Source organism: Montipora foliosa, chromosome 5, assembly GCF_036669935.1.
Source record: "Montipora foliosa isolate CH-2021 chromosome 5, ASM3666993v2, whole genome shotgun sequence".
Taxonomy (NCBI): Eukaryota; Metazoa; Cnidaria; class Anthozoa; order Scleractinia; family Acroporidae; genus Montipora; species Montipora foliosa.
The window spans coordinates 7,438,105-7,443,104 of record NC_090873.1 but is presented as its reverse complement, the minus strand read 5'-3'; the positions used below and the strand labels follow the sequence as shown (position 1 = coordinate 7,443,104).

Genomic DNA, 5,000 nt, shown 5'->3' with positions numbered 1-5,000 from the left:
GATTATGATCTTTGTAAATTTTCTTGCTGATGGCAAAATATTTTATTCTAGAACGACCGTCCTGAAAACTCCCTTCTGCTCTTCCTAAAAACTGTGTACCAATATTTATTTACTTTTGCATCAATATTTGTTTTGCATAAAGCAAGCTAACAATTTGTACGTTGCTTGGTTCGCATTTTTGAGAGTTAAAATAGAATTTTCGGTCTTGTGTCGCTGTTACAAAGTAGTATACTTTTTAGGTCACCCATCCAGATACTAACCCCTCCGGCCGGATAGGGATTAAGTTAAGTGAACCTCTGTATTACAAACCTGTTAGACGCTCAGGGTGCAAGCTTAAATTTGTGGTGAAAAGAAGTTTTGAGAGAACTTGAAAATGATCAGCATGTAAGCCTCGAAGCCAATGTTTCTCGATTCCCTTTTACTTCAATCTTTCTGGGTTTAGTATTTTGCTAGTAACCACATGTCTTCTCAGGGGGCTATTTACCTAAGACATCTACCATGGCACTACAATGATATACGATACCAAAACAATATCGTGTACTATTAGAGCTACATATTACGCAAAGACAACTTTGAATCTCTTGGAAGTCAAAACGCAGCTCAGTTGACAATATGAAATAAAGCTCTGTGTTACTGCACCACCACACGTACGCAATGCGTGCCTAATTTTTCTAAAGATGACAGGAATTTTTTCTTTCTGACAAATGATTAATAGGCCGGTAGCCAGGTTTTTAACCTCAGAAAAATATCTGTTTCGTCACTGTTTCGTGAAATGAAGTTCATTTGAGTAGCCAACAATATTACTTTAAGTTCCTGATTAATCCAATTTATTGCTAAGACTTACTAGTGCGAAGATTGTTTACATTACTCATGCTTTTTGGGAATTTTGAGTGCCATGAAATTACATCATTTTACGTGATACAGCTCCTTTAACACGAAGATTTTTCAACAATATATCGCTTTAGTCTAACCCAAAAACATTCAGATAGTAAAAAACTTGTTATTTATTAACCATTTCCTTTGCTTTTGCGATTGTCAGCTTTGTGATTTGCGATAATTCGCAAGTCTGTTTTTGTATCTCATAGGCCGTGTTTTCACGACAGCCGTTGTCTCGCTTAACATTCCTGAAAGTGGTTTGTTTGCAGACTTCGTTAAGTGACTTAAAAATGATACGCGTTTTCACGGGTAGGATTAAATGAGGAGAGAGCACGTGTCAATGCAACAATAAAAAACAACACGCCTGTAGTATTTCCGATTTGAAGAACTGCAAGCGACTCTTCATCGTGATTGGCCGAAAGCAGTTGCCAACTCGCATAAACTACCTGGTTTGGTAGCTTAAATTTAATGATAATTCTATTGAAATTTGCCAAGTCGCTTAACTTTAAGCGAGTTGGGAAAGGAACTGTTTTCACGGAAGTTTCGGTTGTCACTTGCTCAGCGACCTGAAAAACAACTCGTGAAAGCACGGCCATAGATTTTCAATTTCAAACTCTTATTTGATTGGCCGCTCAATCTCATGATTGCGTAAACAGTTCACCCTGAAGTCAAAATAGATTCGATTCTCAGGAACCCGACAAAGAAGGCTTCCTGACCCAACAGATGAAATGTAAATATTCAGTTAAATACAACAAAAGTCAAAAACCAAAGACGGAAGTTTCTTGGCTAAAAAGTATGTTGTTTTACTCTGAAAACGACGAACGATTAACATTCTATTCCGTAGTTCATTCAGTTGACACAAGGTGATCACGTGCACCTTTATGGTTGCCTAGCACGTGATCAATTTCTTCCTTTTTACAGAACATCATGATCACAGAAGTCAGAGACTGCAGAAGTTTTAGTGTTTTGACGATTGATTTTCATTAATATTTCGATGAGAATTCGTTTCAAATTTACATATAAAAAACTGTTAACTTCCTGCTTTTACGGTAGATGTTGGTACAGACGTAAATCCAAAAAAGATTTTGACCTCGCATCACATTAGACTGAAAAAAAGAGAAATTATGAAAAGGAATTAACCTCTTCATTCCTTCCTTAGTGTGTGCAATAAACCTTTGTTTAGTGCAACTGCAAGACATGCAAGAAAACGTCCGTCAGAGGAACTTGCAGTTAGTTTTTTTGCAGACTATTTAAAGAAACGAGCGAGTTTTACTCAAGAGTGTGTTTTGTTATCTTTAAACTGAATTTATTACCAAAGCTTACAAAACTAAAAGACCTCAAAATGGGACAGGACATTACAAAATAATTGAACGTGTGAACGTGTGAGCCAAAGGGCCTCTGCTAGCACGACTTCTGGGTGACCCCTCAAATGGTCTTAATGACACCCGACTTGAAAAAATTAACTGGGACGCTGCAGTTCAATACCACCCAACTAAGTCCCTTCTGTTTTTGAGTAACACATACCACAGGCAACCCAGTGTGCGCTCATAGCGCGTCCAGTTTTTCAAGTTTCTAGTTCCGTGACGTCTTCCGTTTCGGAAATATAGCATTTAGAATTTCTTTAAGTGTCACCTTACGTGACACAATGATACCAAGCTACTTGACTGAAAAATATATCTCAGCATTTTGAGCCTTTCAAGAACATTAGGAGGTATATTCATAGACATGTATTTTATCCCATGAGCGAAAAATAAGCCCTTTCACGGCAAAATGAAGTCCAGACGTTGGAGCACTTTGATCCACCTACACAAAACTCGGTTATAGAGTTGCGTGAAACGCTTCGACAAATAGCTCAGAAACAATGTACCGCACAGATCTGAGAATTAGAGAGATGGTTTCTAAATTTGTTTCCTGCAACATTCCAAGTTATTGGCCTTTTTCTTTGAAGGTTTCGAATTTCTTTTTTTTTTTTTTGCGTGACAATCATGATGAAAATAATCTATTGCACATAAAATTTTCATTAGTCGAGAAACTATCGATATTAAAGCTGTGGTGAATCAATTCCCAGATTTCAGCTTCCCCTATTCACACAACAGAATATTCTACTTCTTCCATATTTTCCCCTTGCACATCTCCGCAGTAGTCATATGCACCTCTCGGGCGCCTATGTTTTTTGAGATCCTGTGTGTTGTTGATCCGGCCAGGGTTTAGCCTCCTAAGCAGTGGACCGATGGGTCAATGGAGCCAATCGATTTATTTTGTTGTTGGTTTGGTAATATCATTGACCAGAAGCACCGAAAGCCTGCTCATGGGAGACCACTGCGTATAGCCAATTGTATAGTCCCCGCGGAAGACTTCTAATCTTACATATATTTTCTACTTCTGTTTCTTTACTTGATTTCATTGTTGTTTTTGGATGTTAAAGGCTACTTTCCAAATATTATTTTCACGTTTTTTGATTCCTGTATTGGAAAACTAAGAGTACCGCTGTATTGGGAAACCTGAATAGTGTCGCTGCTAAGCCGGTATTGACCCACACAGCATGCGAGCGTTCTGGGCCTGATTGCCACTCCTATGTTTCTTTATTTCACGATTTATTTTGTTGCCATTTACATAACCAATTATGTATAATTTTGCGATTGGAACAATCTTTCATCTCCGGGGAGGGTAGGAGATGAAGGACCCTAACTTTTTTTTTTTTTTTTGTCAATTTTTATTTAAATATATGCATTATTTAGAAAACGAACCTTACTTACAACACTAATACAACTGACATTTTTACATACTTACAATACTTACGATATGAATTTACATTCAAAAACTATTATTACTTACAATAACAACAATACCTTAAACACTAATCTTACTTGCGCTACTTAATAGACTGATAGAAATATTGCTTGCAAAGCTAAAATACATCACTTACAATACTAACATTACAGCTATACAAAAATTTGGTTTTATCAACGGAGTTGATAATGTAAATTGGCCACCGTACAGAGATTCTAAAAGCTGACGTTTCGAGCGTTAGCCCTTCGTCAGAGCGAATCGAGGGATTATGGGTTACGTGTAGTTTTTATAGTAGAGTAGGAGCTACGCTATTGGTGGTAACATGGCAACGTGAAAAATAGGAATATATTAGTTAAATGAAAAGCGTTCGTTAATACCGTGAGGATTAAGGGTGCCGATTTGAAAGATGAATTTTTGTTCCAGATTCTTGCGGCTTTCCGTAGTACCTAGATGTAGGGAAAGGCCGCAGATAGCCATGTGTTTTTTGTAGTGGTTAGGCAGATTAAAATGGCGAGCGACTGGCTTAGATGCATCCCTGTCATTCTTCTCAACATCGCCAAGGTATTCGCGGAATCGGTCACCTAGTCGTCTACCTGTCTCACCGATGTATAACGTACAGGTTATGCAATAAATGACATTTGCGGAGGTACATGTGAAACGATCGGTGATCTTAACAGATCGCTTAGGTCCCGATATCTTGCTAGCGTTAACAATGAAAAGACAGTCAAGTTTTGCATCGTGAGCGCGCGCATTTGAAAGTGCCGGGTTGCTCGTTTGTTTTGAGCGCGCTTCTAACTAAAAAGTTGCCTACGTTTTTGTCGCGTTTGAACGAAATAAGTGGAGGTTGCGAAAAGCTTCTACCAGTCTCGGGATCATTTTGGAGTAATTTAAAATTACTAAGATTTACTATTACTAAAATTACTGTTACTCAGTACAACGGCCCCAAACCTGAACTCTACGGCCGCTACATCGACGACTGCATCGGCGCTATCTCATCCAGCAGAGAACTCGATCAATTTATAACCTCCGTCAACTCTTTTCATCCGGCTCTTAAATATACCTGGGGAAACTCGGAAACTTCATTGGCTTTCCTAGATATCAAAGTTTCTATTAGAGGCAACGTGCTATGCACTAGTGTGCACTACAAACCTACTGATTCACACAGTTATTTGTTGTATTCATCGTCACATCCATCACATGTCAAGAACTCCATTCCTTATTCTCAATTTCTTAGACTTCGACGTCTATGTAGTAATGACTCCGATTTTTCCAGCAAATCAGAGGAGATGTGCCAGTTCTTCGAAAAACGTGGCTATCCTGTCTCTGTGGTCAAA

At 38.3% G+C, this 5,000-nt stretch overlaps 1 protein-coding gene across 2 annotated transcripts in view; it reads right to left on the bottom strand.

Annotated features, from left to right (window-relative positions):
- Positions 1-5,000, bottom strand: part of LOC138003522 (dual serine/threonine and tyrosine protein kinase-like) — a 26,104-nt gene that overhangs the window by 11,887 nt on the left and 9,217 nt on the right. The gene's annotated exons all lie outside the window — the stretch shown is intronic.